Genomic DNA, 12655 nt, shown 5'->3' with positions numbered 1-12655 from the left:
AATATTTTTGTTTTTGTTTTTTACTCCGTTTTTTTTTAGGAATTTTACGTTAGGGTAAATATCGGGCAACGCTGGGTACATTTTCTAGTATATATAAAAAATATATATAAACATATATGTAAATAAATAAATATATATGTAAAAAAAATTACATACTCTAAGACTTAATCGAATATTCCGAAAAAACCTTCATTACTCTTTCTGTTCGTTCTTTTTCCCCCGCTCAAAATGTTGATCCATGTTTTTACACTGCGCCATATTATAAGCTGACATCAATATTAATGGCCGTTGATTTAGCAATACGACGTAACAACAAGAATGCATATTATCGTTGAGTAATCTGACCCAAGTGACCAATGTTAAATCCCTATGTTATAGATTTCGCCAAGGTTGTTCTTACGCATGCATTTACTGGCGATAAACCAGCTAGGCGTTTTTTTGTTTTTTTTTATCGAAACGCAGGAATATTCATCAAAGTTTTACGCTTAAAAATGCTGTATTGGCAAATAATAACAGATACTATCTCTGTAGGTGATTTGTTAGTAGAAATAAGCATTTTAATGTATTTAGGATGAATAGTGAACCATACAGGTAGAAGGGCGAAAGGACGATGACAAAGTGGTTAATGACACGGACTGAAAACCTGGGTATGCCAAGTTCAAATCCAGTTCGTTCCAGAGAAACGCTTTCACCTACAAAAATTGACTTCATTTGTTTCCTCCGGTGAATATCCAATTTATTTCTAAAACGGATATCCGGGAAACCAATATATATATATATATATATATATATATATATATATATATATATATATATATATATATATTGGACGAACCCATAGGAATTTATTCACATTGGATTTGAAGACGACCATGTTATAGTCAACCGGGAATGAAATTTTCGTTTAGTTTTAGGCACAGATACATATGTATATGTTGCGAATGATTTATAGGAAGTTACCATAGATTGGAGTTCTGACGATGAGCACCTACTATAAAAGTAATGATAGGGCAGAAACAACAAACTCGAATGTATTTTATATAGTAATAGTAGGATTACACTATTACTAGATATACGTATGGTTAACAAATGAAAATAATAAAAGATCTGATATAGATAAAAATATTGAATTCGATACTTGTTCATCTTATTATTATATATATATATATATATATATATATAGCATCCACATACAGTAGTGTTTCGCTGTATCACAGCTCATCAGTGCGGCTAGACAGGCAATTACCTCAAGCCAGGATTGAAACATACACACACATACACATATATATGTAAGATTGTTAGCTTACGATTTCCCTCTCTTATATATATATATATATATATATATATATATATATATATATATATATATATATATATATATATATATATATAAAGTTAGGGAAATCCTAAGCTAACAATCTTACGCACACACACACACACATATATATATATATATATATATATATATATATATATATATATATATATCAAATTGCTAATTTTTTTTTTTACGAAAACGCTGTCTGCAAAATGATTGTTTTCAATCTAAAAGGCTTTAAAATATTTTATTTCAATCACGTTATTGTTTTTATAAAGTTTATTGATTTATTAATGCTATTGTTTAATTTAGCATTTATGATAAGCAAAACTCCCCTTCCAAAAAAAAAAAAAACGAAAAGAAAGAAACGCTATAATTCCTAAATTTATTGTATCCTTTCGTAACTTTAACAAAGCAATACATAAAACAGCTCCCAAACAGATTACGTTGAGAGCAAGATTGCGTTTGACTGAATTGCAGAGCCGATTACAGAAACCACTTAGCAATCTGAATTTTATTTTTTAAAAAACGATTAAAATGCTACTCATATTCTTATATTTTCGACTTGTTCTTTTTTTCTATTGCATCTTCTTCTATCAGTATAGTGTCAGTTCTTTTAAACTGAATTGTTATCTATAGAACAAATGCTAAAATTTATATTCTTTAACGTATACACCAAAAGTCCTATTATTTGCACCAGTCGAGCTAATCTATATATATATATATATATATATATATATATATATATATATATATATATATATATATATATAAGTGAAATTGATTGTGTGTTACATTTCCTTACCAAATTCTTCAGTCGATTTTCAATCTATAGACTCGAGATGTATGTATGTGTTCGCTTTTTCTGTATGTCAACAAAAGGCTTTTTTCAGAGAAGCGGTCGCTCGCTTAACAACTTTTTAAAACTTTTTATATCACATAGAAATCGTAATATCTCACAGTTAACAACGAAGCTCGCCTGTCTATTTAATTTGCTCGATTTCGGGAAGATAAATATTCAATATTTGTCGCTCGCCGCATGTGGGTTAGTCTTTTTCCTATAACATCTTGGGGGTGGGAAAAAAAAAAAAGCGTTCAGCAGTAAATGAATACCATCCCGCAGTTGACCTCATTAACTCATCAAAACGGGCACCTGTTAAATCCAAGTAATTAAATAAATTCAAACGTGTTTCCGTTAGCATCTCGATGTGGGGCAATGGTTAACATCGCACTTTTTTTTCACACTTTAATTTACAACTTTGCCTCAAGGGTTCGGGTTCGATCCTCATACTTCCTTTTTTTAACCCACTCGGGTACCCCTCGCTAGTATATCTATAAAAGTGAAACTGTCTGTGTGTGTACATTTCCTTACCAAATTCTTCGGTCGATTTTCAATCTATAGATTCGAGATTTAATATAAGGGGTATTCAGATTTGAGAAAATCTTTTTAATCGGTTTTCGGTCAAAAATTTGGTTGTTAAGGGGTCAAAGTTCAACGATTTGGCCTTTTAAAATTCTACGAAACTCCTTTACAGTTTTGGGTCTACACACTTGAAATTTTAGATGTAGGTTCTTTGGACATGGATCAAAGCTTTTAACATGATTTGAGTCCCGAACAAAAATTAGGGTCAAAGTTATTAAAAAGTTTGACATCTCAGCCAATTTTTGGTCTAAACATTTGAAATTTTACATAAAGTGTATTCAGATATAGGGCAAGCTTTTTAGTCGGTTTTCCCCCGGGAATTTGAGCTACCAAAGGGTCAAAATTCAAAAGATTTGATATTTATGGTCTCTAGCAAACTATTCGGCTAATTTTGGGTCTAAACATTTGAAATTTTACATAAAGGGTATTCAGACATACAGCAATCTTTTTCATTAGTTTTGGGGGAAAAGTTTGGCTACTAAGAGGGCAAAGTTGAAAGAGTTAACCTTTACAGACTCCACCAAACTCCTCTGCTTATTTTGGGTCTAAACATTTGAAATTTAAGATGTATGTTACCTCTACATGAGTCAGACTTTCTAATATATATATATATATATATATATATATATATATATATATATATATATATATATATATATATATATAAAAGAATACGAAAAGTATAAAAGCTTATAACTTTTCCTTATTCGTTTTCAATTGGTGACGTGCAGGAATAAAAAAATAATATTATGAAAAAAAATTAAAAAACTTTTTTTATAAGTACATAATATTTTTTTATAAGTACATAATTCTTTTTATAAGTACATAATTTTCGACCGATCCTTCAGTCTTCATATATATATATATATATATATATATATATATATATATATATATATATATATATATAATGTTATAAGCAGTACATAGGGCTCGCGCAAAGCTGGGCTGAACTGTCAGTGTTAGAATAAATCTATCGGTTTGGAAAGCCTAAAATCTCCGAATCTATATGGCCTCTGGTAAAATTGTATGATATTTTGACACCGTCATAGGTTTTTTTCTTGAGTATGCTGTTAAGGTGCACTGTGGTCTTGCAACGGCCTCCAGTAATTTTCATTGAACTTTATTTCAGAATAAGTTTGGACAAAAACTCACTACCAGCATATATTTCTCTCTTGATGGCATATACTGCTTGACTGACTTATCAGCTACAAAAAGAAAAAAGCTTACAGTCACACACAAACACACACATACACAACACAGTTAAGTTATTTTTAATTTTTCCATTAAGAATTAATATTTATTTATAAAATATTATATATATATAATAATATATATTATATATATATATATATATTATAAATAGATATTAATTCTTTTACCTACAGAAAGTAGTATATCACACTCATGCAATCACCAGTACAGGATATGATAAATACTGCTGGTCAGATGATACTAACCCAGTCACAAATTTTCTTTGATTCTACAACACAGTACCACGGCTTATCATATAGATAAATATATATATATATATATATATATATATATAGATAGATAGATAAAATATACATACGTATATACATATATATACACACATATAGTTTCATGTACCTAGTTTTAAATATAGTTATTGAATAATTCTTCACCAGAAAATTTGTTGTAATTTTAAGATAAGTAAGAAATATTTTCTTTCTTTTTTTTTTCAGAATATATTTGATCCATGGCTTCAACTGAAGAAAAAGTAATCTGTGTCCTTTTGTTGGCTGAACTGAAAACTGCTATTGCTGTGGAAAGAAAATTTAGAATTGAATACAAAACAGAAGCACCATGTAGGAAGACTATCGCTAAATGGAATTAAAAAAAAAGTTAACGAGACAGGGTCTGTCCATGATAAGCTACGGTCTGGAAGGTCATGTATCAGTGATGAAAGTGTTGCATTAATAGAAGAATCCTTTACAATAAGTCCAAGAAAGTCGGTAAGACGTGTATCATTAGAACTCAAGCTCCCAAAGTCTAGTGTGAATAAAAGTATGCGGACAAAACTTCACAAATGCAAATAAAGTTATAATTATTTTTAATGCACACAGACATTATGGACACCCTGTATATATATATATATATATATATATATATATATATATATGTGTGTGTGTGTGTGTGTGTGTGTGTGTGTGTGTGTGTGTGTGTGTGTGTGTGTGTGTGTTATATAGTGGATTCATTATTAGTGAGTCTTAGAATCTTAGTAAGAGTCTTATTAAGAGTCTTGTTGCGTTCTGTGTTCGTGTTATGAAGAGATTCATATATATAAAATGTTCATACTTAGAAGTGTTAGTGAGGAGGTAGTGTTGAGACAGTCTTAGTGTTCACATTGTAGATATGAGATGTCGAGACATTGTGTATGTAAAGACATTTTAAAACACATGATATATAAGACATATAATGACAATTTCACTTTACCTTTTTGGTAGAATTACAACACAAAGACGACGTTTATAAAAACACATGATGGGTTTATTTCTTCTTCGACCGGTCGTGGTTTTCTTAGTCAGGAATTCGAAGTTTTACATTCTATGTTTCAAAGGTGACCGTTTTACATTTTATGTTTTAAAGGTGACAGACTTTCGACTCCCATCTCTGGACTCCAGGCTGTGGTCTCTCGTCCTCCGACTCTTTCTCAGACTCCTCCTGCTTAACTCTAAAGTTTCTAACTATATCGAGAACTTCCCATTTTCCATGACGTCATACACATGTTAAAACATGTGTCTTCTTTCACGTGTTCTGGAAATGCGTGTCTAAAACTTTTTCCTTTGTTTACAAAAGGAATTTTAACCTATATTCCCAGTAACCTATAATTCCAATATGTTGAAAACATGTTTATTAAATTATCTTATAGTTACATTCTTCAATTGAATTTCATAACAGAATTGACAATGCACATTCTTTTCTTAAAACTATTTTATCTCAAAGCTAAACAATGGTTTGTTTTTTACATTCCATTTGCTAATTCTCTCTCGTAATTTATTTCTAAACCTAAATTACGAGGTTCGAATTTAATCTATTCTATTTCATTTTCATTTTAACTAAATCTCTCTATTTTTATACTTACATGAAAAGGGGAAAGCCCTTATCATGTAACATATATATATATATATATATATATATATATATATATATATATGTAATTACAGGTCATATAATGAATAAATCACAAAAGTCCATATTCCAATTTCCATGATGTTGACCAGCTTACAATTTTTTCCTTTAATTCAGTTGACACATACAATTCTTGACAGTATCTGTTTCGTAGCAAAAAATCATTTACTTAATTATTATATCAATTGGTGAATCTATCTTGCCCTTAACGCATCCGAAGAAATAGCAACAATCAATCCAACAAAAGGAAATAAAATACGTTTCGACATGATTAAAATATCCCAAAATTTGAATAGAAGCTGCAAACACCTTATAGTTTGCTTACATAATGGTTTTTTGAACTTCAGATTGATATAATAATCAATTGAATGATTTTCTGCTACGAAACAGACACTGTCAAGAATTGTAAGTGTAAACTGGACTAAAGGAATAAATTGTAAGATGGTCAATATCATGAATTTGGAATATAGGCCTCTGTCATTTATCCATTATATATATATATATATTTATATATATATATTTATATTTATATATATATATTTATATATATATTTATATATATATTTATATATATATATTTATATATATATATTTATATATATATATTTATATATATATATTTATATATATATTTATATATATATATTTATATATATATTTATATATATATTTATATATATATTTATATATATATTTATATATATGTATATATATATTTATATATATATATTTATATATATATATATTTATATATATATATTTATATATATATTTATATATATATTTATATATATATATATGTATATATATATTTATATATATATATATATTTATATATATATATAAATATATATATTTATATATATATAAATATATATATATATTCATATATATAAATATATATATATATATTTATATATATATAAATATATATATATATATATATATTTATATATATATATTTATATATATATATTTATATATATATAAATATATATATATATATACATATATATATATATACATATATATATATATATATATATATATACATATATATATATATATACATATATATATATATATATACATATATATATATATACACATATATATATATATATATATATATATATATATATATATATATAAACCATTCATTTAAAAACCCATGGATTAAGGAGAAAATTGTATTTTCTTTTTCATTTCTTGTCAAACAATACATTTTGTCATAAATTTATAAAGATTAATTCGAAATTCTCATTTATATATATATATATATATATATACATATATATGTGCGTGTGTGTGTGTGTGTGTGTGTGTAAATTATATATATATATAAAAATTATATATATATATCCACTTGCCTGGCTTTCACGAAAAACACTCGTCTAGTTGTAACCACTATCAATAATTTCTCCCACTCTTGATCTGTGCCTAAACCTAGACGTAGATTCCATGAACAAGGCTTCTTTCTTAGAGCTTCCTTTTGTTTTCCTGCTTTCTAGCTGACTACAATATGCTTGTCTTCAAGTCCAACGTGTAGAAGTTCTTGATTAGTCATACTCTTAAGTAATCCAGTGTACACTACTAACGATTACTACGATAGCACTTGTGCTCCCTCGGTGTACTTAATCGTAATTAACCTGACAAGCGGCAAGATCCAACGCATTCATTTTTGAGGTCACCAGATGACAGAAAGCCTTCTACTCTAATAGTTTCTTCTCTTTGGAATTCCCTACCTGTTTCTTGTCTCTCGTCTGTACTAACCTAGAGAATTTGGAATGTAATATGAACATGTATCTCGTTTCTCAACGCCCCACAATCTTATGTTAAACACAGCCCCAAATAGTAGCCCCTTGGGTTACAAGTAGCAATCAGCCTTGATTTTGATAGGAAATAGTAAAAAGGAGTATAAGAGCAAAGCATGTGTGTTTTTTGTGGTTTTTTTTTTTTAATTTAAATATTTTTTGTGACACGAGTCCCGTTACTTTTTAGACACACCTCGTATCTGAGACGTAACCAAATGAAATGATCGGATCCAAATCTAATTAATAAGGATGTGTCATGTTGCAAACTTGTGCAGCTTCATTTTTTTTTTTTTTTTTTTTGTATTTTTTTAAATAATTCTTTTCACGCCGTGGAGTGAAGAATTTCCCGAGCAAAAAAAAAAATGCGATTAAAATGAACGCATGAAATGATATACAAGAAAGAATTTATTTTACTTTTGTCGGCTTCAAGTCCGCTTATTAAATATCACAAGGTTCTATTAGTCTCGGCCATTGTCCGTCCCGCCAACGGAGGTTCGTCACCACACCCACTTAAATACATGCTGGCGCATAAATAGACATAACAAACTAGGACACGGCTGATTCTTGCTTTTCTACATGTCTTATTCTGTGATTGGTTGGTTAGTCGTTTGGTTTTACGGAACATCAACCCTTCTTGTGTAATTTATATCGAAATCGTGCGTATCCTTACTATACGAATGTTTATTAGATTATTTTATTCTGTAGATTATATTAGTGTGTAGGTTACTTTGTTTTGTATATCATAGAATAGTGTCCCTTGATTTATCTATGTTTTCAATGGAGTTCGTGCGTCCATTAGTTCGGATGATTGCCAGATAACCGTCCATTAATTTTTCCTGAAATTTTGCCACAAATTGTATTTCATTAAATAGATATGCACAGTAAAAAACAAATTTTTGCGAAAATTTCCGTTGCGTCCCCAGGGCTTAAAAGAAGTAAAAAAAAAAAAAAATCCCCCGAAATGGATAAAAATGACACGTTTTGCCCCTTAACTTTTGGTCCATCCATTAAATTTATCTGACACTTGGTCAAAATGTGGAGCCAAATGTTCTTAATATAAAGCCAGTATGGGTGACCCTGGAAAAATTCTGGTTCGCGTCCACCGGAACTTTCAGTGCTAAAAATGCCCCTTTTTGTGGCTCTTTTTTCATATTTCTCAACAAAAACTTGATATGTCAGACTAAATAGTGGTTTTACACGGTGGACATCTCAAATATATATATATATATATATATATATATATATATATAAAATATATTTTAGTCATCGACATACAGACCTGTTTCGTTGTTTCACAACTCATCAGTGCCGCTAGACTAACACCTATCCCAAGCCGAGGATCGAACCTAGAACCGTCGTGATGACAGTCGGCAGCTCTCAACCCTGACTACGGAATCGGTGGCCGAAATTAATCTGTCCGAATGTCTATTTAAATAAACATCCGTCCGCCACTCGCAGAGGGCTCAAACGTTTGTTTGTAAACAAACCGCGAGCTTCGCATTTTTTTCAGCTAAATTAAGTAGCGAGTAAGATAATTTACGATAGTGCTCTACCCAAGAGGGGGGCTTTATAATATATATATATTTATATATATATATTTATATATATATATATATATGTATATATATATATATATATATGTTAAGGCCTGAGACCGCACAGTTGTTCGTTATACATTTACACTGGGATTCGGCGTCCCCAGGTACAAAAGTGCCCAAAATGGCCGAAAATAACATCTTTTTCCCTCATAGCGTTTGATCCATCCATTAGATTTTCTTGAAACTTGGCCAAAATGTGGAGGCGATTGTTCTTAATAAAATTCAGTATGGCTGACCCTGGCAAAATTCTCTGGGACTTTAAGGGCTAAAAAAAGCATGCCTTTATGGAGCTTTTTTTCATATTGCTCAAAAACTTTATATGTATGTCTATATAGTGGTTTTCCATGGTGCTGAATTCAAATAAAAATGTCTTTAGGCGGGAAAAAGCATCGTTTGTTCATTTTCACTGGGATTCGGCATTCCCAGGAGCTCAAAAGGGGTCACAAATGCCCCCACGTTGCAAAAAGATGACACTTTTTACCCCATAACTTTTGCCTCATCCATTAGATTTTTCTGAAACTTGGCGAAAATGTGAAGGCAGCGTTGGCCCTTCATACTTCTCATATTCATCATTTCTTTACTATTTTCGTGGCGTCATCTCACATGCAACACCAAAGAGGGGGGCATGCATGCGCAGTTTGTTGTAGATTACTTTGAATTGTATATTGTTTTTTAGTAGATTACATTTTTCCACAGTATTCATTATTCTAGACATTACTCATATTTTGTATATTTGATATCCTATACATTGCTTCAGTCTCTAGATTTATTTATTTCATACAATATCTTTATTTTATGGATTATTTTTAGATAGATAGCATGTTATGTATTACGCTGCTTTTTTGTTGCGGTCGCGGATAATATCACTAACAAAAAAAACTATTTAATACTAGGAATAAACAAAAGCATACCATAAAGCAAAACAACTTGTACATACGATATTCTTTGTTTATCCCCAGTCCTGCGCCCTTAATGAATTCTTTTATTTATTGATGTTAAGTGCGGACGTATTAAGATTCACCTAACACAGCATGATGCATAACATTCTATCGAAAACAATATTGTTTGAAACTAAGAAAAATTATAAATACTATGCAGATGATAGATTATATTAAACTTATAAATGTAGAAAGAACGGTTAACAACAACTAAGAAGTGTCTCAACTCTTTTCAGTCTTTTTTTTTTTTTTGCAAAATGGGCACTGCCACTGGTTGAGTTTCATATTATACACCTAAACGCATTCTTCTTAACACAAATAGAAAATATTGATGTTATCGATCCAGATAAAGAATGGCTATTCACACATCCAGCAGTTGATAATTAAAAAGAAAATCGTCGCATTGGAACGGCCTCCAAATTCACCTGATTTTGCTCCCTGTGACTTCACTTTTCCTTAAACTCAAGATCTTTAAACCGCCTAAAGAACTCAGCAGCGAACAGTTTATAATTTAGGAAGAAACCTACAGATTTCATTAGAGTTTTTGGTGATTCCCTACGAAATGTGTGTGTGTGTGTGTGTGTGTGTGTGTGTGTGTGTGTGTGTGTGTGTGTGTGTGTGTGTGTGTGTGTGTGTGTGTGTGACAACAGGGGTTCTATGCTTCATGCAATTCCAAAATAAGACTGGATTTTGACACCGCTTGAGAAAATTATTTTTAATGAATAACAAATTAATTGTAATTAATTACAATTAATTATGGTCAATATGTAATAACATTTAACGGGATTAATCTCTAAGAAACATTTAGGAAAACTAATTCAAAAGTATCCTACTATAATGAGTTGGTTAGTCATATAGATGTGCTTTCATGTAATCCCACTTAAATTCTACATTACATATCATAATTTTGGTGTTTTAAACATACTAAAGTAAGAAGTAGTTCTATGATGTCTTGAAACAAAAGCAGCTGTAAAAAAAATAGCAAAACTAGAAGAGCCCGTATTAAGAATGCATTTTCATATGAATTTAAATAAAAACGATTACAATGAAAGCAAAGACACTTTATTTTAATCAGAAAACGTTAGCATAAAAGATAGGAAAGTAAATTCAAGAGAGGAGCAACAAAGATCCAAATGGAAGGAATTAAAAAAGAGAACGCTTGAACGAGATTGAAGCTCCTCGCATATTCCTTATCTATTGTGGTCTAATTAAAAGTACTGATCAGCTGAAAAAATGTACATAAGGATGAGAGGGTATAGTCAATATTATCTTCCCTTATTGACTTCTGATGTCTCTTTCGCAGATTCGCTAATGGTGACAAGAAGATATGGTTCCTTCGCATTAATGATAACGTGAAAGTTCTGCTTTATCTTTGTCTTTTTGACCATTTCTAATTATCCAGCTAAATGGACAGTAAAAACCGGAAGTCAGAAAGAGCAGACAATCTTGATTATCGCCAAAGATGCAATGGAAGCGACTTGTTTGGGATTTTTGTAAACACATTGGGTCTTTATAACATCAGAGTTTGTTTGTTTGTTTTTTTTACAAGGAAGTCATGACTTATCAAGACCCAAAGGCCACTCGGGGATAAGGGTTAATGAATGTAAGGTGGGAGATTAGTAATCGTTAATGGTGTAGATTAGGTAAATTTTGATCATTTAAACATACAGCTCAACAAGAACTTGTTTCCATTGGACTTGAAGGCTACGATATTGCAGTCGGCCGGGATGTAAGCCAGTGGAACAGTGTTTCACAGGAAGGCAATTTTAGGAAAAAAGCTTTGTTCATGGAATCTGCATTTAGATTTAAGAATTGGGGAAATTTTTATAGCTGTTGTAACTAGTTGAATATTTTGATGTGAAAGTTTAGCAAGGTAAGACTATAGGTTGCAGCTCAGACGAGCACTTGCCATGAGAATAACAATAGAGCAGTGACAGGCTCGCAGCGGCTCTTCTGTGAGAAAGAGGTTGCAGGGAAGAGAAAAGTGCATCACCTACGAGGTTTCGAAGCCTGTTTAGCACTCTATCAAGGCAAAATAAGCGCGCTGAGCAGCTCCTGCCACGATGTTAGGCAACGGTGAGCATGGTCAATACCAGATGAGTAACCGTTTTCTTAATATCAGGTACTCTTAAAGAAGGAAAACACACACACCTTGTGAAAACTGTAAAACCGAACGCTGGTTAAAATCATCTGGTCTTAGCCGAGCACAATCGCGATTGAGAACTCATTGTGAATTTAATATTCTTGAGACACTTCATATTTCGGAAAAAAATTAGATCAAACGGCACAAGGCGCATGCCGCGGCAAGAAAGGGCACTTTATGAGGCAAGCAACAGCGAAAACATTGGGACTAGAAAGCAGCATATTCAGCATAACTTAAGTGGCCCACACTGTGTAACATAACTTTATAT

General features: G+C 30.8%; 1 protein-coding gene across 2 annotated transcripts in view; it reads right to left on the bottom strand.

Annotated features, from left to right (window-relative positions):
• Positions 1 to 12655, bottom strand: part of LOC145248938 (inactive tyrosine-protein kinase 7-like) — a 306146-nt gene that overhangs the window by 58151 nt on the left and 235340 nt on the right. The window lies entirely within an intron of this gene.

The sequence above is a fragment of the Euprymna scolopes genome, chromosome 27 (assembly GCF_053919585.1).
Source record: "Euprymna scolopes isolate OS-2025 chromosome 27, ASM5391958v1, whole genome shotgun sequence".
Taxonomy (NCBI): Eukaryota; Metazoa; Mollusca; class Cephalopoda; order Sepiida; family Sepiolidae; genus Euprymna; species Euprymna scolopes.
This window is presented reverse-complemented; position numbering and strand designations above follow the sequence as displayed.